The sequence below is a fragment of the Physeter macrocephalus genome, chromosome 8 (genome assembly GCF_002837175.3).
Source record: "Physeter macrocephalus isolate SW-GA chromosome 8, ASM283717v5, whole genome shotgun sequence".
Taxonomy (NCBI): domain Eukaryota; kingdom Metazoa; phylum Chordata; class Mammalia; order Artiodactyla; family Physeteridae; genus Physeter; species Physeter macrocephalus.
Window position 1 is genome coordinate 149,741,711 of NC_041221.1, and position 24,310 is coordinate 149,766,020.

Sequence of the window (24,310 nt, forward strand, 5' to 3'; positions counted from 1 at the left end):
AAAAAAAATCTACAAACAATAAATGCTGGAGAGGGTGTGGAGAAAAGGGAACCCTCTTGCACTGTTGATGGGAATGTAAATTGATACAGCCACTATGGAGAACAGTATGGGGGTTCCTTAAAAAACTAAAAATAGAATTACTATATGACCCAGAAATCCCACTACTGGGCATTTACCTAGAAAAACCATAATTCGAAAAGACACATGTACCCCAGTGTTCATTGCAGCACTATTTACAATAGCCAGGACATTGAAGCAACTAAATGTCCGTCGACAGACGAATGGATAAAGAAGAAGTGGTACATATATACAATGGAATATTACTCAGCCATGAAAAGGAATGAAACTGGGTCCTTTGTAGAGACGTGGATGGGTCTAGAGACTGTTGTACAGAGTGAAGTAAGTCAGAGAGAGAAAAACAAGTATTGTATATTAACGCATATATGTGGAACCTAGAATAATGGTACAGATGAACTGGTTTGCAGGACAGAAGTTGAGACACAGATGTAGAGAACAAACGTATGGACACCAAGGGGGGAACGTGGCGGGGAGGTGGTGGTGGTGGTGGTGGTGGTGTGATGAATTGGGAGATTGGGATTGACATGTATACACTGATGTGTATAAAATGGATAAGTAATAAGAACCTGCTATATTAAAAAATAAATATAATAAAATTCAAAAAAAAAGGTGAATTGCTGCCCCTTCTAGGGTGAAGAAATCCAATATAATCAACTTAACCACCAAATAGTTGGCTGAGCTCCTTGAACAGTGGCTGGATTGGGGGCTCAGTGTGGTCTCTTTTGGTTGTACATTTGGCATTGGAAGTAGCTAGATCTGCCTTCCTGAGTGGCTGCCCTTAATCTTGGGCTTATACCTAGCCACCATGGCTATTCCATTTGTGTTCACATTGTGCCAGCCCCGGGGTGGCCAATGACCAAGGTTGGATGGTGTCAACTTGACAAGTCATCAGGTCCATTTGGTTGGTAGTGCCTTTTCCATTGTTGATGTTCTCTGGTGGTTATTAACACGTGAATCAAAGATCTGTACTATTTGTTCCTACTCCCCCAGTTCTTTCACAAACCTCTTCCTCAAACCTCTTTGTTTCTGACCTCCCAGTCTTTCTCTTTCCAGACCACTTTTTTCTCACAGAAAGTGGGTGACTATATGCATCACCTAAAGCTCTGCCCATTGGATAATCCTGAGTGAGGCGGTAGTACAGCTACAGACCATTTTCAGCTCGGACCCCCATATTGAGCTATCCAGCCCATGAACAAAGCTTGGCCTTTTCTCCTCTATTGGCTGGTCGCAAGGGACCCCCCTGCAGTGTGGTTATACATGTGAGTAGAGAGAGAAGCACCAGTACAACACATGGGGATTTCATGGGAATCTGGGTTATCAGCTTGTGCTTCTTACTTATCCCCTAGGGCCCTGTTCATGCTTGATCCCATAGGTACTGCTTCCATCTTATGGTGGATTGTTTCAGGACCTTCCTGAAGTTACAACTTGCTAGGTCTGAAAGAACCCAGCTCATGATGGGCAGTTCTGTCCCCCCGGCCACTTGATGTCTCATGATTAGGGGCTCTACCTCTACCAGAGTTAATTTGCATGCCTGGAGAAGCTTTTCTAATGGTGTGTAGTTCTCCACTGCAAATGATATGGCCTTGCTCTACGACCCTGTTGTTCATGATGTGATTCGTCTTTGAGGATTATCATAACTCAGTACAGTATCTTTTCCCACCCAAGTATCTTTAAAACCCAAATACTGTTATGTATGTGGCCCATCGGTCAGGGCTGTTTGCACCACATCTGCTATAGATGCCTTTACCGCTCTGGGCCCTACTCAGTGGAGGCAGGATTCCAGGTTCCTTGACGGATGGTTCAAAGCAACATTCTTAAGCATTAGTTATCATTCTATTGCCTTTCAGCTCCAAATTTACCATTTATCACCCTGCTTATGACACTGATACTGTATCTTATAAAGGTTTTTCTCCTACCAGCTTGCATGTAGTTGAGCTTTGCCAGTAGAGGGTGCTGGAAGAGGTTTTTCTTCCTACTTCTGATGTGCTTCTTGCTCCTGTGGCTCTCAGCTGGCATGTGAGACATCCAAGCCACTCCTCGATTTCAATGGGGATTATAGTATTACAGAGTAGCAGAGGCTGAGATGCAGCACTTAACTTCCAAAACAAGGTGGCCACAACTTGCTACCATGTCGAGCAGCAGGGACATACTGATAATCAGAATGCCTTGGCCTACAAAGACCTTTAGCAGTTGTTAACTGATTGTGTTGTCCCAGTAACATAATTTATGGACAACCTACTAGGATATTGCTTGGTTATATATAACCAAAAAACCCTCTAGCTCTGGTAGCAGAAAATCTGACTTGTATCACCAGAGTGGTGAGTTACAGCCTCATGTCTAGACCAATGCCAATTCACAGACCCATAGTCCCTTGATTGAGGGGTTGTCTGAGCCCCTCGAGGAAGGACCCTGTAACATTGCCACAAACACAAGCTATAAATCTTCCTCCAACCCTTCTGCAAGGATCTGTGGCCATTCTAGAGTGACTAAGCATTGGAAGAAAAGGAAATGCACAGATCTTTCAGAGATTACTAGACAATGGCTTTGAATTAATGCTGATTCCTAGGGATACAGTCAAAGTAAGAAGCTTACAATAATCAAGTAATAGATGGAGTCTAGTTCAAGTCCTAGTCATAGTAGGTCCAGTTCACCCCCAGACTCATTCCATGGTTATTTGCTCCAGGTCTTCAATGTATAATTTGAAGGGATGTACTGGGAAGTAGGTAGAATATCCACATATCTCTTTGACACACTGAGTGAGTGCCATTATGGGGGGAAGGGCCAAGTGGAGACCCCTGGAACTTCTCTTCACTACCAAGATTGTTAACCAGAAGCAATACTATATTCCTGGGGGAATTACAGGGATTGGTGATGCCCTAAAAGATTTGAAAGGTGGGGGGATGTGATACATATCACATCTCCATTTAACCCATCTGGCTGACCTATGCAAAAGTTGAGTGGATCTTAGAGAAGGACTGTAGACTATCATAAATTTAATCAGATATTAAATCCAGTTGCAACTACTATCTCAGATATACTGGTTTTACTAGAGCAAATTGACATGGCCCTTGGAATTTTGTATGCAGCTATTGACCTAGTTTATAATGTTTTCTCCATACCAATTTTCAAGGACCACCAGAAACAGTACGTTTTTACCTGGCAGAGCCAAGAGTATACCTTTACATCTTGCCTCAGGTCTGTATCCATTCTGCTATCTGCCATAACATAGTCTGCAATGATCTTAATCATTGGGTGTGCACATCATTAATCTATCATCAAGTGGAATTGTATACAAGAGACTGAGCTCAGATAGGTGCAGAAGGTACAAGTAAGTCATGGCCAGATAGCTCTTGCTCTTGCAATAATGACTTCTGTTGTATTGCTTCCTCTCTCACAATCCATGCCTAAGGCCTTCTGGGGAGTTGTTTATGATCAGTTGGCTGAGGAATAAAAAAGCCCAAGCTGGGTTTACAAATGAGTGTCATGATATGCTGGTACTACCCCAAAATGGACAATTGTAGCCTAGCAAAAGGGACTGAAGGACAGTGGTTGAGGAAAATCATCCTGTTGGTTAAAAATTCAAGTGGCACATTTAGTTGTGTACCTTGGAGTGAGATATGGATGAGAAGTATGAATCAACGCTGACTTCTAGGCAGCTGTGAACAGTTTAGCCGGGTGGTCATGTCTTGAAAAGAACAGTATTAAGAAGATTGGTGACAAGATAGTCTGGGGATGGGGTATGTAGGTAAACCTTTCAGAATGGGCACAGACTTTGGAGATATTTGTGTCTCCTTTTATCCACCGCCCCCCCCCCTCAAATTTAGCCACTGTAGAGAAGGCTTTTAATAACCAGGTAGACAAAATGACATGCGCGGAGGATGTCAGCCTCTTTCTCCAGCCAACCAAGTGATTGCTCATTGGGCCAGGAACACAGTGGCAGGGATAGAAGCTACACATAGACTCAGCAGCATAGACTTCCTCTCACCTGGAAAGAAGAGGCTATCCTGGATAACACTACTGCTGAGTGCCTGACAGTAATAGACATCAACATTGGGCCCCTGACATGGAACCATTCTCTGAAGGGATCAGCCAGATTCCATCAGACATGGAACCATTCTCTGGAGGGATCAGCCAGATACCAGGTGACACATTGATTATTAGGCCTCTTCCATCATGGACGAAGATTAGTCTTCAATGGAAGAGACATCATCTGGATAAGGATTTGCCCTCCCTACCTATAATGTTTCCACCATAACCACCATCTACGGACACACAAGAGTACCTTGTTCATCATTATGGCATTCCACACAGCATTTATTTTTTCTGACCAAGGAACTCATTTTATAGAAAAAGGATTGAATAAATGAGGTTATGCTCATAGAATTCACCAGTCTCACCACTTGGTCCAAAACCTGGAAGTGGCTAACCTAAATGAAATGTGGGCTCACTAAAAATTTAGTTACAACACTAGTTAGAGGCAGTACTTTGAAAGATGGGGTTCTCTCTTATGCCTATGCTTTGAATCAGATTCCATTATATGGTGGTGTGTTCCCCACAGCCAGGGTACATGAGTTTGTGAATCAAGGGGTGGAAGTGGGAGTGGCTTCTGTCATTATGATACCCAATAATCCACCTGTAACATTTAAAAAATTTTTTTATTGTGGTAAAATATACATAACATAAAATTTATCATCTTAACCATTTTAAGTGTACTGCTCAGTGTATTACATAAATTCATAATGTTGTACAATCATCACCACCATCCATCTCTAGAACTCTCTTCCTCTTGTAAAACTGAAACTCTATATTTATTAAACAATAACTTCCCATTGCCCCCTTCTACCATTCTCCTTTCAACCGCCATTCTACTTCTGTCTCTATGATTCTGATTACTTTGAATACTTCATAAAAGTGTAATTGTACATACAATATTTATCTTTTTATGGCTGACTTATTCACTTAACATGATGCCCTCAAGTTTCATCCATGTTGTATAATATTGCAGAATTTGTTTCCTTTTTAAAGCTGAATAACATTCCATTCGATGTATATGTCACATTTTGCTTATCTATTCATCTCTTGATGGACCCTTGGGTTGCCTCTATGTTTTCACTGTTGTGAATAATGCTGTTATAAACATGGGTATCCAAATATCTCTTCTAGACCTTGCTTTTAATTCTTGTGGGTATATTTCCAGACGTAGTGTTGCTAGATCATGTGGTAATTCTATTTTTAATTTTTTTGAGGAAGTGCCAAAATGTTTTCCACACCATTTTATATTTCTACCAACAGTGTGCAGGAGTTCCAAGAGTGCACAACATCTCCACATCCTCACAACCACTTGCTTTTTTTTTTTTTTTTATAGTGGCCATCCTAATGGATGTGAGGCATATCTCATTGTAGTTTTGATTTACATTTCCCTAATGGTTAGTGATGTTGAGCATCATTTCATGTGCTTACTGGCACATCTCCCATGGAGAAATGTATGTTCAAGTCCTTTGCACATTTTTGAATTGGATTGTTTGTTTTATTGTTGAGTTTTAGGAGTTCTCTATATATTCTGGATTTTAATTCCTACCAGATATATAATTTGCTAATACTTTCTCCCATTCTGTAGGTTGACTTTTTACTCTGTGTCCTCTGATGTACAACTTTTTAAAATTTTTTAGTAGTCCAATTTGTCTATTTTGTTATTGCTGCTTTGCTGTTACCTGTGCCTTTGGTGTTATATCCAAGAGATCATTGCCAAATGCAGTGTCAAGAAGATTTTGTCCCATGTTTTCTTCTAAGAGTTTTATTGTTTTAGGTGTTACATTAAGGTCTTTGATCCATTTTGAATTAATTTTTGTATGTGGTGTTAGGTAAGGGTCCAACTTTATTCTTTTGCATGTGACTATCCAGTTTTCCCAGAACAATTTGTTGGAAAGACTCTTTTCCCTATTGAATGGTCTTGACACTCTTGTTGAAAATCATTTGACCATACATGTGAGCTGTGTCCTCTGATGTACAACTTTTTAAAATTTTTCAGTAGTCCAATTTGTCTATTTTGTTATTGCTGCTGTTGCTGTTACCTGTGCCTTTGGTGTTATAGCCAAGAGATCATTGCCAAATGCAGTGTCAAGAAGATTTTGTCCCATGTTTTCTTCTAAGAGTTTTATTGTTTTAGGTGTTACATTAAGGTCTTTGATCCATTTTGAATTAATTTTTGTATGTGGTGTTAGGTAAGGGTCCAACTTTATTCTTTTGCATGTGACTATCCAGTTTTCCCAGAACAATTTGTTGGAAAGACTCTTTTCCCTATTGAATGGTCTTGACACTCTTGTTGAAAATCATTTGACCATACATGTGAGTGTTTATTTCTGGGCTCTCTAGTCCATTGGTGTATGTGTCTGTCTTTATGCCAATACCACACTGTTTTGATTACTGTAGCTGTGTGCTAAGTTTTGAAATCAGGAAGAGTGAATTCTCCGATTTTGTTCTTTTTTGGGTCGTTTTGGCTATTCAGATTTGCATGAAATTTCATATGAATTTTTCTGTGGGTTTTTCTAATTCTGTAAAAAATGTTACTGGGATTTTTGAAAGGGATTGCATTGAATCTGCATGTCACTTTGGGCATGATTGACGTTTTAACAATATTAAGTCTTCCAGTCCGTTAACATGGGACGTGTTTCCATTTATTTAGGTTTTCTTTAATTTCCTTCAGCAATTTTTTATAGTTTTCATTGTACATGTCTTTCACCTTCTTGGTTAATTCTTAAGTATTTTATTCTTTTTGATGTTATTGCAAGTGGAATTGTATTTGTAATTTCCCTTTCAGATTGTTACATATAAGATCATATTATCTGCAAAGATATAATTTTACTTCTCCCTTTCAAATTTGGATGCCTCTTATTTCTTTTTCTTGCCTGATTTCTCTGGCTAGAACTTCCAGTAATATGTTGAATAGAAGTGATGAAAATGGGCTTCTTTGCCTGTTCCTGATCTTTGAGAAAAAGCTTTCAGTCTTTCACCATTGAGTATGATGTTTGTTGTGAGGTTTTCATTCTATTTGCAGCACTTTTGCTTCCCATGTTGACCTCCGTTGCTCAGCTGGTTTAGAGGTCCTACTCCCCAAGGAAATAATACTTCTACCAGGGAACATAACAATTGTTCCATTGAATTGGAAGATGAGACTGCCACCTGGACTCTGGGGCTCGTTATGCCATTGTGCCAATGGCAGAAAAATGGGTTACCCTATTGGCTGAAACGATTGATCCTGATCATCAAAGAATAATTGGGCTGCTATGCAATTGGGACCAAGAAGTCTATGTGTATAAATTTTCTGGTTGTGCCTCTTAATACTTTCCTGCCTACATGTAAAGGTTAATGAAAAACTAGAGCAACCAAATGAAGGGAGGATAATTGAGGTTTTAAATGCTTTAGAAATAAAAGTTTATTCTTTCCACCAGCTAAAAAACTCTGTCCAGCTAAGGTTCTAGCTGAGGGCCAGGTAAATATCGAATGAGTAGCGGAAGAACAAAGTCACAGACATCAACTCCAGCCTTGTGACCACTTACATAAACAAGGGCTATTTGCTCTTTGCTTGTTATATGTATGTGTTTATTTGTACATGCTAACCATTTTTCTTCTCTATTCTTTTCCCCATTACTCTTGCTCATACAAGTGTTTGTGGTAAATTTTACTATCTTTCGGTAAGAGAGTATTAATCAGGACTCTGAATTTGAGGAGTAATTAATATAGTCTTACATGGATACAAAGACTGTGAGATTTTGTGTCTTCTGTCTTGATGAAAGAATGAAAACTTCTTTACTTGTACAAAAGATAGCTACATCTTGTAAGATGAAAACATATTTCGTTCATTGTATGAAAGTTTAAATGTGTGTAACAAGATGTGTAGAGAAGCTGAATATTCAAAGGGTCCTCTTCCAAGTCCTTGGGTACTTGGCTCAGCTCTGAGTAGTGGCTGCTTCTGCATCTGTGATTCCTGTATTCTTCCAAGTTCTCTTTATCCCTTAGTAGCCAATCCCCTGTTAATGGTTAATAATTATAGAATTAAACTTTCCTGACTGGACCCTAAGTAATACATCAGGATTTAGAATTTACTGCCTCCAAAGCCTGTTTCCTCCTCAGTAGAAGGTGCAAGATGAAAGAATTTGTCCCTTACTTTGGAGGGGATATCCTGGAATAACCTAGTCCACTGGGCCCCTAAAACTTGCACTGATATGGTAGGACTCTGTATCTTTGCAGGGTCTCATCTTCCACCCTCTGCCTGATGTGTCTTGCCAAGTCCTCAGGTATACTTACCACTTCTTGCTTATCTGGTTCAATTAATATGATGTTGGACATGTAGTGGACTAGTGCAATATTCTGCAAAGAGTCCAAATGGTTTAGGTCCAACAGTGGGCCAAAGAATTAACATAGCTCTGGGGCAGGACTGTAAATTTATGCTGTTGCTATTCTGTCTGAATGTGAACTTCTGCTGATCCTGCCTCCTGATAGGGATGGGAAAGAAAGCATTCTCCAGACCACTTGCTACATAACATGTATTGAGGTTCTTAATCTGCTCTATCAAAGGTTATCACTTTGGGTACAGAGGCTGCAATTAGGACTAATGCTTGTTTGAGTTTGTGGTAGTCCATTGTCATTCTCTATGATCCATATGGATTTCGTAGGAGCTGAACTTGAACCTGTGAATTAAATAGGACAAACAATGGTGCACTATCTCTGTATCCTTTAGATCTTAAATCTAACACTAATCTTTGCTATGCCCACCTGTACCATGGAAGTGATATTGTTTTAGATTTACTATCTTAGCCAGTTTCAGAAGCTTTAATCTGGCTTTTCCCACTGTGACAGGCCAAGGACCCAATGTGGGTGTTTTCCAAACTACCAAGTATGCCTGTACCAATTATACAGTCAGGGTCCAAGAAAATGTCCACAGGTTGAGTCCATGGACCAAGTGGATCCACTGGGAGTCAGATATGGGCCAATACTGCATGTATCACCTGGTCCTCCTTATATGCCCCACTATAAAAAGGGAGGATGATGACACTTCAGGTACCTGTATATCAGTGCCTACTCAGATCCTGTATCCAACAGTTCTTGAAATGTCTGAGTATTCCTCTTTTCTTAGTTTACTGGATTAAATGTCAGTATGTCCTTTTGGGAAAGGACTGTTTCCACTTGTTATAGTGCTGTCCTGTCCTTCCACCTAGGGACCTGGATCTGTCTAGGAAGTGATTCCTTTCTAAAAACTGGCTTGGGTCTGGAAACCAGGTAAGGGAAAGTTTAGTTTTTATGGGGACAATGGGCCTTAGTCTCCTTGATACTCTTTTGAATATCTTAGCTCCTAAGCTGTATAAAAGCAGGTGGTAGGCTGGATTTGTCTTGGCTTGCTGATCCATGGTTCAAGTGATGCCATTGTTGGCTACCCATCAGTCTTGTTGCTAGGGAAGCTGTGTTCCTTTGTATAAAAAATGAGATATAATTGACATATAAAATTATATTAGTTTCAGGTATACAACCTAATAATTTGATATTTGTGTATATTATGAAATGATCACTACAGTAATCTAGTTAACATCTATCACCATATACAGTTAAATTTTTTTTCTTGTGATGAGAACTTTTAATACGTATTCTCTCAGCAGTTTTTGAATATATAATATAGTATTATATGTAATGTGAATGCTGTACATTACATCCCCGTTACTTATTTATTTTATAATTGGAAGTTTGTACTTTTTAACCCTCTTTACCCATTCCACCCTCCCAGCAGACACCAATCTGTTCTCTGTATCTATAAACTTTGTAAAAGATTTTAATTTTTTTTAGATTCCACATATAAGTAAGATCATACAGAGTTCTTCTTTCTCCGTCTCACATTTCACTCAGCATATACCCTCAAGGTCCATCCATGTTGTTGCAAATGGCAAGACTTCCTTCTTTTTTATGGCTGAATAATATTCCATTGTATATATACACCATGTTTTCTTTAACCATTCATCTATTTATTGATGGACACAGGTTGTTTCCATATCTTGGCTATTGTAAAAAATGCTGCACCGAACATGGGGGTTGCTAACACTTTCAAGTTAGTGTTTTCATTTTCTTCTAATAAATACCCAGAAGGGGAATTGCTGGGTCATATGGTAGTTTGTTTTTTTAATTTTTAAAATAACCTATGTATTGTTTTTCATTCTGGGTGTATTAATTTATAATAATTCATGAGTGTTCTCTTTTCTCCACATACTTGCCAGAACTTATTATTTCTTGCCTTTTTGAGTATAGCCATTCATTCTAACAGGTATGAGGTGATTTCTCATTGTGGTTTTGATTTTCATTTCCCTAATGATTAGTAATGTTGAGCACCTTTTCATGTACCTGTTGGACATCTGTATATCTTCTCTGAAAAAATACCTATTCAGATCCTCTGCCCATTTTTAAATCGGATCATTTGTTGTTTTGCTATTGAGCTGTATGATGTGGTGTTCTTTTAACTGTTTCTATAGCTCTCTGCATGTCAAGTCTCCCTGGCTGTCACTATAGTAATAAGAGTAGTAAGATAATAGTGCCTTGATTCTAATAGTTAAGCACCACTTGGAATTACTGTCAATATTCTGTTATCTTTACTGCTCTTAGGGAGCCTGGTTTGTGATAGCTTTCCTGTTAGCCTTGTCTAAAAAAGAGCAGTCACCACTGAGCTTCTTAACGACTCTGTTGCCCTGCTCATCAGTGTATTCCCCATTGCACTGTAAAACATAGTATTCTCCATGTTCTCTATGTCCTCCCACAGAACATAGTTGGCTGTTGGCTTTTCAGGCTTACACAATATGTATATCGTAAACATGCCTGCTCTTTTGAGCCTTTTGATTTCTCTTTTGATCAGCTGCCATGACAGTTTTGGCATTTCTAATTCATTTAGTTTGGGTCATTGCTTTCTCCAAGTTTATAAGAGCTGTTCTAGCTCTGTGTTATCATCGTCTCCTTGAGTCTTTGCCAGCTTTTTCAGTCCTCTCTCAGGGAAGAGGGTTTCTCTAACAATAAACTCCCCTCATCCAACTTTATGTTCCACTCACTTTGTCAGCAGCCCCAGGACCCATCTTCACCTATATCCACCCAACTCCTTCTGGCACGTTGTCTAGAAGATTGATTATGATCCCTTAATTCATAACTGTTTTACACTATAACATATCACATCACCAGGTGTTATAAACCATCTTGCCTTTACTTTCTCCAAACCTCAGATTTCCCATCTATAAAATAAGGTATATCTTTCATGATAACAGAACTTTCTCTACTTTTGGCAGGGAAGGAATTCATTAAAAGAATCTTTATGGGGGGCAAAGGCTTGAAGGCTGTATACCTGATAAAAATGACCAGATTATTCTGTATCTCCCGGTGGAGACACCTCTGCTGCCACAGTTGTTGACATAGGCATTTAATCTAGCATCACAGGTACTGTATGTGATGCTACCCATGAACCACTGTCCCTGCTGACTCTGGCACTTGTATGTTTCCTCTTCATGTTTACCAGAAAGTGGATTGCACACTATGCCTATTTCCACACATTGCTCCCTTCTAAATAGAAGTCCCAAGGGAGTGTGAGTGATTGAGGAAGGCTGGATCAAATGCCTATGCCAGGAAGTCTGGAAAAAATAATTCTGGCTTCTACCTTAGGGAGGCAAAATTCAAACTGTAGGGAAGTCCACAAACATAGGAAGGCTGTTTAAATGAAGCCACACGGCCACACATGTGACAAAAGTATACCAGAGAAGGAGAGCTAGTAACAATGAGAGCTTGATACTCAAAAAGAGTAAGAAATCAAGGTAATCTGTAGGCACCCTTGCAGCTCCAACATTCTTTGCTTCTATGATCCTATCAAAAACATTTCATTGCATTTAAAGCACATAGAAACATAATATAAAATTAAGACATTTGTAAAACTCTATGTTTATATAACTAAATTGGGTTACCTGATTTTAAAGCTAAAGAATAAATCCAGTTCCCTATGCGTAATGAGAGACTTTAGGTTACCACAGATGAGATTATTTAACTATTTTAATTTATAAAGTGAAACGGTTCTAGTCTCATTCATTTCTCTGGATATATTCTCAAACTTCCTTGGCTACCCGGTCAGTTGAAGGATTTGGAGATTGTTCAAGGAATTTTAAGTTTTAGGTTACCTTTTCACTCATCAAGGTCACTAGAATTTCAGCTCAAAATATCTGGTCAGATAGTTTTGTCTCCCCACCAAAACACCTAAAAAGTACAATTTACATGTATAAGCCATAGATCTTTACTAAGAAAACAATTCTCAACTGGGAAGAAGGCATCCCACCAGTTGGAAATCCTTATTTTAGCACACCCTACGTTCTTTATCCTTTAGCAGCATGACGGAGTCAATATGGCATGGGCTATACATCTAGGGCAGACTATCCAATATTCATTTTTCCTTTATTCCTCCAACTTGATTCTGGTAGCAAAATGCCCAGCCTCCTTTGTAGCTGGATGTAGACACAGCAAGTGGAAGTTCACAAATGGTGCCTCTGGGAAGATATCTTAAAAGGTGGTGACTCGTGCTGACTCTTAAAAGGTGCTGGCTTGTTGTTTTCCCTAAAGCCAGTATAGTATAAGAACTGGCTTAAGAACACAAGTTTGATGTTAATGCATATGGATTAATTAGAGATTACTAAAAACACACATCTCAAACCACATGGATAAATTTCTAATGGTGAAATAGTGGGCATTGTGGTAGGTCAGTTATGAAAGTATTTTGTATGGAGAAGACACTCCACATTATATCTCTGTATAGCAAAGGGCTATGTTGTAGCACCCTCGGGGGGACTAGAGTTCTGGAGTCCACTGGTGTCTAACCCAGCAGAGGCCTCCTCCTTCTTCATCTCTATTTAGTGAATGAACAAATTTGGGCTCAGTAGTGGTAGTTAGAGCAGCAGTGGTATCAAGGGGAATAATAATAATCAGAACAACAAGAACAACAACTTTCTTTAGCATTTTCGAAATATGTTCACTGTGGCTGTCATGGAGGCATGTCACTCAGATCTCCCTTCTGGAGAGAGCCTCCTGCAAGGAGTGTAATAAGCTGATGGCTTCCAGCTGCCACACCTTTGGAATCTGTAGAACCAGATACTCCTGGCAAATGGGGTGCTTCTCTAACAGGCAGTCTGTACTCCTGGATCCGCATTGATCTGTCTGGGACTTTCTTGGGAATGCATTGCAGGATGAGGCTCTTTCTACCCAAGTCTCCTTTCTTCTCTTTCTCCTTTCACAGGTGTCTCACTTGCATTGCGGTCTCTCCTCTGCTACTGTTATGTAGTGTATAGCAGGGCTGCCATAACAAAGGACTACAGACTGAGTGGTTTAAACAACAGAAATTTTGTTTTCTCACAATTCTAGATGGTGGAAGACTGAGATCAAGGTGTCAGCAGAATTGGTTTCTGTGTCTCTCTTTGTTTGGTAGATAGCACCCTTCAGCTGGGTCCTCACATGGTCTTTCCTCTGTACCTGTCTGTGTCCCAATCTCGTCTTCCTTTTTTTTTTTAAGGTATAGTTGATTTGCAATATTATATTAGTTTCAGGTGTACAACATAGTACTTCAAAATTTTTATAGATGACACTCCACTTAAAGTTATTATAAAATGTTGGACGTATTCCCTGGGCTGTACAATATATCCTTATAGCTTATTTATTTTATACATAGTAGTTTCTACCTCTTAATCCCCTACCACTACCCCTATACTGCCCTGCCCCCTTTCTCTCTCCCCACTGGTAACCACTAGTTTTTCTCTATATCTGTGAGTCTGTTTCTATTTTGTTATATTCACTCATTTGTTTTATGTTTTTAGATTTCACATGTAAGCGATAAAATACAATATTTTTCTTTTTCTGTATGACTTATTTCACTAAGCATATTATTCTCCAGATCCATCCATGTTGTTGCAAGTGGCAAAATTTCATTCTTATTTTTTACAGCTGAATAGTATTCATATATATATATATACATGTACATATATACACACACATACACATATATATGTATGTATCTCATATGTTCTTTATCCATCTGGATGCTTATGTTGCTTCCATAGCTTGGCAATTGTAAATAATGCTGCTATGAACACGGATGCATGTATCTTTTCATATTAGTGTTTTGTTTTCTTTGGATACATAACCAGGACTGGAATTGCTGGATCACATGGTAGTTCTATTTTAGTTTTTTGAGAAAACTCCATATTGTTTTCCACAGTGGCTGCACCAATTTACATGCCCACCAACAGTGCACAAGGGTTCCCTATCCTCCACATCTTTGCCAGCATTTGTTATTTGTGGTCTTCTTGATGATAGCTATTCTGACAGGTATGAGGTGATATCTCATTGTTCTTATGATTTGCATTTCTCTGATGATTAGCAATATTGAGCATCTTTTCTTGTGCCTGTTGGCCATCTGTATGTCTTCTCTGGAAAAATGTCTATTCAGGTCTTCTGTCCATTTTTTAATTGGGCTGTTTGTTTACATGAGCTGTTTATATATTTTGGATATTAACCCCCTGTCAGTTTTATCATTTGCAAATATTTTCTCCAATTCTGTATGTTGTCTTTTCATTTTGTCAGTTATTTCCTTTGCTGTGCAAAAGCTTTTAAGCTCAGTTAGGTCACATTCATTTACATTTACTTTTGTTTCCTTTGCCTTAGGAAACAGATCTAAAAAATTACTGCGATTATGCAAAGAGTATTCTGCCTATGTTTTCTTCTAGATGATTTATGGTTTCCGGTCTTACATTTAGATCTTTAGTCCATTTTAAGTTTACTTTTGTGTGTGGTGTGGAAAATATTTTAATTTCATTGTTTTACATGTAGCTGTCCAGTTTTCCCAGCACCACGTATTGAAGAGACTGTCCTTTTTCCCACTTAATGTTCTTGCCTTCTTTGTCAGAGTTTAATTGACCATAAGTTCATGGGTTTATTTCTGGGCTCTGTATTTTGTTTCATTTATCTATGTGACTGTTTTTTGTGCCATTACCATACTGTTTTGATTACTGTAGCTTTGTAGTATAGTCTAAATCCAGGGAGGGTGATATCTTCACCTTTCTTCTTTTTTCTCAAGATTACTCTGGCTATTTGGGGTCTTTTTTGTTTCCATATACATTTTAAAGTTATTTGACCTAGTTCTGTGAAAAATGCCATTTGTATTTTGAAAGGGATTGCACTGTCTGTAGATTGCCTTGGGTAGTCTGGTCATTTTAATATTATTAAGTCTTCCAATCTATGAACACTATATATATATCTTTCCTTCTGTTTGTGTTATCTTTGATTTCTTTCATCAGTATCTTACCCAAGTACAGGTCTTTTACCTCCTTAGTTAGATTTATTCCTAGGTATTTTATTCTTTTTGATGTTATTGTAAGTGGAATTGTTTCCTTAATTAGTCTTTCTGACAGCTTGTTGTTAGTGAATAGAAATACAACAGATATTTGTATACTAATTTTGTATCCTGCAGTTTTACCAATTCATTGATGAGCTCTAGTTGTTTTTTGGTGGCATCTTTAGGATTTTCTATGTATAGTGTCAGGCCATCTACTAACAGTGACAGTTTTGCTTCTTCCTTTCCAATTTGGATTCCCTTTGTTTCTTTCTCTTGTCTGATTGCTGTGTCTATGACTTTCCACACTATGTTGAATAAAACTGGCGAGAGTGGGCATCCTTTCTTTTCCTGATTTTGGAGAAAATTCTTTCAGCTTTTCATCATTGAGTATGATGTTAGCAGTGGGCTGATCATATATGACCTTTATGAGGCATGTCCTTTCTATAGCCACTTTGTGGACAGTTGTTATCACAAATGGATGTTGAAATTTGTCAGAAGCTTTTTCTGCATCTATTGAAATGATCGTATGATTTTTATTCTTCAATTTGTTAATGTGGTATATCACACTGATTGATTTGCTGATATTGAACCATCTTTGCATCCCCAGGATAAATCCCACTTGATCATGGTGTATGATCCTTTTAATGTGTTGTTGGATAGAGTTTGCTAATATTTTGTTGAGGATTTCTATTCATCAGTGATATTGACCTGCAATTTTCTTTTTTTGTGATATCTTTTTCTGGTTTTGGTATCAGGGTGATGCTGGTCTCTTACAATGAGTTTGGAGGTGTTCCTTTCTCAGCATTTTTGGGAATAGTTTGAGAAATATAGGTGTTAACTCGTCTCTAAATGTTTGGTAGAATTTACCTGTGAAGCCATTTGGTCCTGGACTTTTGTTTGTTTGAAGGGTTTTTTTTTATTTATTTATTTTTTTATTACTGATTCACTTTCATTACTGGAATTGGTCTGTTCATATTTTCTATTTCTTCCTGGCTCTGTGTTGGGAGATTGTATATTTCTGGAAATTTGTCCACTTCTTCTAGGTTGTCCATTTTATTGTCCATATATTTGCTCATAGTAATTTCTTATGATCCTTTGCATTTCTGTGATGTCATTTGTAACTTCTATATCATTTCTGATTTTATCAATTTGGGCCCTCTCTCTTTTTTTCTTCATGAGTCTTGCTAAAGTTTTTTCAATTTTGTTTATCTTTACAAAGAAGCAGCTCCTAGTTTCATTGATCTTTCCTGTGTTATTTTAGCATCTATTTCATTTATTTCTGCTCTGATATTTATGATTTCCTTCCTTAACTTTGAGCTTGATTTGTTCTTCTTTTTCTAGTTCCTTTATTTGTTTGCTTGAGATTTTTCATGTTTCCTGAGGTGGACTTTTATAACTATGAACTACAGGGCCCTGGGGGTCCCAAAGATGGTGTCAGCCATGTGGCAGGTGGGGCTGGTTCCCTGGGCCACTGGCTGAAGTATCCAAGGTGTCCCAGAGCTAGAGTTGGCCTGGTAGTGGGCAGGGCTGGAGCCTGTGGGGTCCCAGGGCTGATGCCAGCCTGTTGCTATGTTGTCTGTGTCCTGACAAGGCAGGCTGTGGGACTGCTGTGGTCCTGGGGCTAGTGTCTACCTTCCAGTGGACAGGGGCAGGGTCCAAGAGATCCCAGGACTGCTGCTAGCCCTCTGTCATGCAGAAATGTGTCCTAGGGTCTCTGGTGCAGGTCCCCGGGGTTCTAGAGCTGGTATTGGACCACTGATGGGTGGGGCCATTTCCTGACACATTTGATTGGGAGGTGTGTGGTGTCCTCAAACTAGCGTTGACCTCTGGTATGGGGGCTGGATCCCAGGGCTGCTGGCCAAGGGGCCCAATGTGTCTTAGAGCTGTTGTTGGCCTTCTGGTGGTCAACACCAGGACCCAGCAGGTCCTAGGGCTGGTGTTGGCCTGCTGGCAGGTTAGCTGGGTCCTGCCTCAGCAGGCTGCAGGGATACAGTTGTCCTGGGGCTGGTATCCACCTGCTGGTGGGTGGGGCCAGGGCCTGTGATATCCTGGGGTTGTTGCCTGGTGGGTAAGGCCAGGTCCCTGGGTCTCTGAATTCAGGGTCTTGGGGGTCCTGAGTCTAGTGCCTGCACACTGGTGCTTGGGGCTGTGTCCTGGGCTCTCTAATGGACAGGGTCATACCCAGGGGTGGCTGTGAGCTCAGGGGATTGTAAGCCAGCCTGACTTCTGGTTGCCAGGTCTGTGTCCCCTCCCAGATAGTTGTTTGGCCTGAGGCATCCCAGGACTGGTGCATACAGGCTGGGTAGGGGGTGTGTAGATGGGTCCAGAGGCTAATAAGGTAGAGAGAGGCTTCTGAAATGGTGCTTGCCAGCACCTGTGTCCACCTGGTAGAATGAGCTTTCCAAATGGCTGCTTCCAGTGCCCATGTCCCCAGAATGAGCTCCAGTTGCCTCCTGCCTCTCTGGGAGATTCTGTAAGATCAGCAGGTGGGCCTGACCCAGGCTCTTTATTTTATTTTATTTTATTATTTTATTTTATATATTTGGCTGCATTGGATCTTTGTTGCTGCATGTGGGCTTTCCCTGCTTGCCACGAGTGGGGGCTACTCTTCGTTGCGGTGCATGGGCTACTCAGTGCGGTGGCTTCTCTTGTTGCAGAGCACGGGCTCTAGTTACACGGGCTCAGTAGCTGCAGCATGCGGGCTCGCTAGTTGCAGCACGTGGGCCTTAGAGCCTGCGGGCTCAGTAGCTGTGGCTCACGGGCATAGTTTCTCCGCGGCATGTGGGATCTTCCTGGACCAGGGATTGAACCCGTGTCCCCTGCATTGGCACACAGATTCTTAACCACTGCACCACCAGGGAAGTCCGACCCAGGCTCCCTTTATTTTTTTATTTTATTTTATTTTTAAAAATTTATCTATTTTTGGCTGTGTTGGGTCTTTGTTGCTGCATGTGGGCTTTCTCTCTAGTTGCTGCGAGCGCAAGCTACTCTTTGTTGTGGTGTGTGGGCTTCTCATTTTGTGGTGGCTTCTCTGTTGCAGAGCACGAGCTCTAGGTGCATGGGCTTCAGTAGTTGTAGCATGCAGGCTCTAGAGTGCAGGCTCAGTAGTTGCGGTGCAGGGGCTTAGTTGCTCTGTGGCATGTGAGATCTTCCCAGACCAGGGCTTGAACCTCTGTCCCCTGCATTGGCAGTCGGATTCTTAAAACACTGCACCACCAGGGAAGTCCCCCAGGCTCCTTTTAAATTACTGCTTCTGCCCTGGGTCCCGGAGCTTTTGTGTGCACCCTTAAAGAATGGAATCTCTACTTCCCACAGCACTCTGGGTCTCCTGAAAGTAAGCCCTGCTGACCTTCACAGCCAAACATGTTCTAGGGGCTTATCTTCCTGGTACAGGACCCCTGGGCTAGGGTAGCCAATATGGTCCTCAGACCCCTCATTCCTTGGAGAGAGCCTTTGCCACTGTAATTATTCTCCTGCTTGTGGTTTGCCCACTTGGGTATATGGGTCTTGATTATACCATGACTCCGCCCCTTCTACCCATCTCGTTGTGGTTCCTTCTCTCCTTCTTTATATCTTTAGTGTAGAAGATCCTTTCTGGTAGATTCCAGTTTTTCTCATTAATAGTTGTTCTTTAAATAGTTGTAATTTTGTTGTGCCCATGAGTTGAGGTGAGCTCAGGGTCTTCCTACTCTGCCATCTTGGCCAAGCCCCCGGCAGTCCCCAGTCTCCTTTTTTTATAAGGATATCAGTCGTACTGGAGTAGGGCCCACTCCAATGACCTCATTTTAATTTAATTACCTCCATAAAGGCCCTGTCTCCAAATGCTATTTCATTCTGAGATACTAGGATTTAGGACTTCAACATTTGAATTTTAGGGGAACACAGTTCATCCCATAACACATACACAGGCATTTCCCCCAATAAATCTGTGTTTCTCATTCTGTCATTCATCTGCTTCCCTAAGTACCTAAGCTGACAAACCAACTAAGATTATTTCACCTAAAATTCTGAACAACCCTATTTTAAAAGTGGAAGGTGAAATGACTTCACCAAGGTATCATTACTAGTAGAGATTGTGGCCAGAATCTACATCTTCTCTCAGTCTAATTTAATTTTTTCTACATTCTCCTGGAATAAACTATTTGTTTCACATAATTGAACAAAGATGCAAAAATTTCCCTCCAGACCTTCTTGTATTAAACTGTCAATAACATTATATAGTTTGGTTTATCCTTAACAAACACATTTATTTATCATTTTCTTTAATTATTAGTAGCCTTTCCTTTTTTGTTTTAAATCAATAACATTTCATACTAATGTCTTAAAGGCTGAGATTTTGTCTTATTCCTCTTTGTTCTCCTACAGTGTCTGGTAGAGTGACTTACATGGTAGACGCTCAATGAATATAGCTTAATTTAACAATCACTGATTTTGTGCTTGGTCTACCCTTTACCCCTAATGCCTAGCCCAGCACCTAGCATACAGTAGCTCTTAATATACATGCATTAAATGAAAAATAAGAGTTCATATTTATTGAGCAGTTACTGGGTGCTAGATACAGCATTTTCCCTTGATGGAGGTGTTATTATTATTATCTCCGTTTTTCAGATGTGCTTTGGAGAGGTTCTGTTACTTGCAAATACCACACAGCTGGTAAGTGATGGAGCTAGAATGTCAACCCAAGCTCTATGAATTAACAGCTTCTTTTCTCTGCAGAGCATCTTCAGTTGGTCAAACGGCTAAACCGACAGCAAGACTGCACAAAGACAATTATCTTTCAAAACTTTGAAACAAATCCTTGGCCTATATTTTCCAATCACATGAAGTATCATGACTCATTAACAACAGGAGTTCCGTCCTTGTGTTTGGAGGATTAGTTATAGTGATGCAAGACATCCTTGAGAGAAACAAAAAATAGTTCTTTAAAACTTTCAATGAAGAGGAACTTTGGGGCAGAATTTAGAGGAAACAAAGTTGACCTTCAATTCTTACTTTGTTTTTTTGGGGTCACATAGCATATGATTTGGCAGCTAATGAAAAGTTAAAGCTATGGTCAGATGGCAAGTTTTTCGTTATGGAGGGTAACCTTCTAATGGGCATTGTGAAGTATGAATCTACCACAGTTCAAAGTGAGAGCGGGAGTGTTTTTCATTCAAAACATTTTTTGAGGATTGAACTGAAAAGTTACAGTGTGGGAGTTAGTAAGATTACAAAAAGGGATCACTTACAGTTACTGCCTCCAAGGAGTTTGAGGTCCTATGGAAAAGACTGACATATAAGTTAAACGCAATATACAAGCCAATTTTTTTGAGCGCCCCCTATGTGTCAGACACTGTTAAGCTGGGCCAGGACTAGGGTGCGGCATGTTAGGCCCTCACCTTGGGTGCAAAATGTGAAGGCATGCCAAGAAACGCAGGATTCAAGATAGCTAATATTTTATGTAACATTTTAAACATCAAAATAAATTCAAGGAAATCCATGATGAAAAAATACCAAATTTTAAATAAAGACAGGATTGGTATTACTGATTTTTCCTTTTGTTTCAGGCTTAGCCTGGCACTGGAACATATGCATATGTTTCTGCCATCCAAACCATTTGCCTCCAATTAATTTCCCAGGCAGACAACTGGAAATTTGGAGAGCATTTTTGAAATGTAGTAGTTAAGAGCACAGTGTTTCGGCTCAGGCACACCTGAGTTCAAAGTTCATCTCTGATGCTTACTCATTATACTCTGGGGTAAGAATTTTATCATCCTGGTCTCTGGTTCCTTTTTTCTTAAATGGTGCTAATAGTTCTTAGCTCCTAGCATTGTTATTTTAAGTGAGCTAATACATATAAAATGCATAATCAATATATTTGATAAATGTTATCTACTATTATTATATCAGAGAAGACAGACTATAGTAAGCTGTAGCAATACAAAGATTATACATTGGGATCACGGCATCTTGAGTCATTTAAACCAGGGTGTGCAATATTATTAAAGGTGTAACAGAAGCAGTACTCTTGAATCTTGAGGAGTGAGACAAGATTTGATACGTGAGGCAAGGCATTTGAAACCAAATTTCTATTACAAGAAAGGCATGAAATCATGAATGTTATGAATGTGAATGGCAAATTGTGAGTAGAGCATATGGTCTAAGGAGGATAGTAGGAGTGAATAGAGATTAGGACCTGGAGTTCTGACTATTCTTTATGTAATGGGAAGTGCTGGAGGGTTTTTAAAGAGGGAAATGCCAAAAAAAAAAAAAAAAAAAAAAGAGGGAAGTGCCATATATTGACCTGGCTTTTAAACAGATAACTGGGCCCAGGATGAAAGACTGATGGTGAGTTGATGTTTACAGAAGTAATAAAACTTAGTATACATGGAGACAGAGAATATTTCATAGATTATATGAAAGGAGAAACTGGTTTGAAGTTATATTTACAGCAAGTGATATTTTTGAATGTTCCACTGAGGAGAATATTTTCAAACTTTTAATCTTAGCTAGTGAATTGAGGAAGACTCAAAATTCCTGTTTCACAGAGCTTTGCCATATCTTTAGGAAAAGATGGTACCCAAGATGTCATATAATTATCCTGGATCTACAACCATAGCTTAAAAGCAATGATTCTGCCTAAAGCAGTCAGTTTGTGTGCATATAATAATTTGTTTTATTACATGTGTATTTATCTTCAAATCTTATTTATTCTTAACATTATAGAAAAATTAAGCAAAATGTTAAAAAATTATCTAAAGTCTCACCATTCTTATACAACTGTTTTATTTTCCAGGCTTCCTGCTGTTTCCTTTGTATGCTGTGAATTCTTACACAGTTGTAATCAAATGACGTGTTTTTTAAAAGCTGACACTACATTTTAATTTTCATTTTCCCTCTTCCAAAACACGCATAATCACTAATCCCTCCTCACTAAAGGATGGATCATTTATTATAGAAAATAGAAGAGATTAAAGCACCTGGGATTTGGAATCATAGAGATTAGGATTTGAAATACTGTTCACTTTTTACTAGACGGTTGAATTTGTGAAAGTTATTTGAACTTCAGTTTCTTTGTCTGTAATTATACTTCATTTTTTGGGAGGTGGAAATGAGATATAAACTTTACAAAGTGTGCATTTCTAAGCATAAGTTAAATGCTCAATAAATGGTAGCAACTATTATTATTCTTGTCAGTCACTATACCAGAAGTCCAGTTTTATTTATTCAAAAATATTTATTAAAGACTTATTGGATATAGGCACTGTACTATGCACCAGGGTGAAAAACTCAGGATTCCTGCCTGCTAGGGGCTCTCAGTTTAGTGGAGGTGACTGTTGTGTAAATAGATGATGACAATAAAGCAAGTTAACTCTATTTTTTGGTACCGCTTTCTCTCCTACTTCACACTTCCTCACATCCTGGCTTTTATGCTATCTTCACTGGTTTGCTGCTGGGCCTTTGAAAATCCCTTTGCATATTTCTTCAGAGTCAGATTACTATAGGTCAAGGGCTCATGAGCTTTTCCCTGAAAACTTTCTGTGAGTATAGCTGTTATTGAAGGTAGCTCTGTGATTAGAAGAGCACTACAGTCAGATTCCCAGCTTTCAAACACAGGTTTGGCCGCTAGATGGGAGACCTTGAGAGAGTTCTTTCACCTGGACAAGCCTTAGTTTCCTCAAGTCCTCACTGAATGGGATAATGCCTACCTTGAAGGGTGTGTGAGTACTAAACGAGATAATCCTTAGATGCTCTTAGCTCAGGCCTGGCTCATAGTTAGCACCAGGCAAGTGGAAACTGCTTTTATCATCAGTGTAATCAGTGCCGATGTTGTAACTCTGTGAACTATCATTGGCTTTACCTCATCCGCACATTTCTGTGACATGAAATAAGCTGAGAGATAGTAAGAGAGATACCACCTCCCCCCCAGAAAAGGGAAACTGAGGCCAGACGTGTTTGGCAAAGGCTGTTTAACTTGACCTCCTTCATGATTTCCTGTTTATCCTCTGCTCCTTTCTCACGTTCATGCTTCTTCACTGATCAGCTACCTGTCCACTGCACCTCTTATCAAGATTTCATATCTGTGGGTCTGCTAAGTAACCCCACCTACAGTATGGCCAGACCTGCGTTGACTTTGTAGACCCCACTGGATAATCCGGATGCACTTTTCAGATGCCATGCACGGCTCCTGACTAGTGTCGTACCCACCACAGCCTCTTCCTAGCCTGACAGACCATCTGAGTTCCATCTGCTCCTCTGCCGGATGGCAGGTTGTTTTTATATTTTTACTTTGGATGTTTTTGGTAGTAAAGAACAGCTGAGTGGCAGAATATTAGTAGGGAGTTGATTCTCCTGGGAAAAAGCAGCTCTTTTTCTCCACATTCTTTTGGCTCGGCAGTGTCTACACTTCCTGTTTTCGAATCCCCCGCCTCCATCCTGTATGAACACAATGTGTAGTTACAATTATACAAGGATAGTGGTTCAGTGTTACAGGTGCTTCCCAACACATGTGCTCATGATACACATACATTTACTTAAATTTCGACTGATGGGACATTCACATAATATACAACTCACCATTTTAACCATTTTAATATATACAATTCAATGGCTTTTAGTTCATTCACAATGTACATTATCACTATCTTGTTCCACGACACTTTCATCACTCCACAGGAAGAAGTAACTTCCCATTCCTCACTTTGTCCATTCTCTCAAAACCATTAATCTGCATTTTTGTCTCTGTTTGCCTATTCTGAATACTTTATATAAATGAACTCATACAATTGTGACCTTTTATTTCTGACTTCTTTCACTTAGTGTTATGTTTTCAAGTTTCATTCATGTTGTAACATGTACAACACACTACAT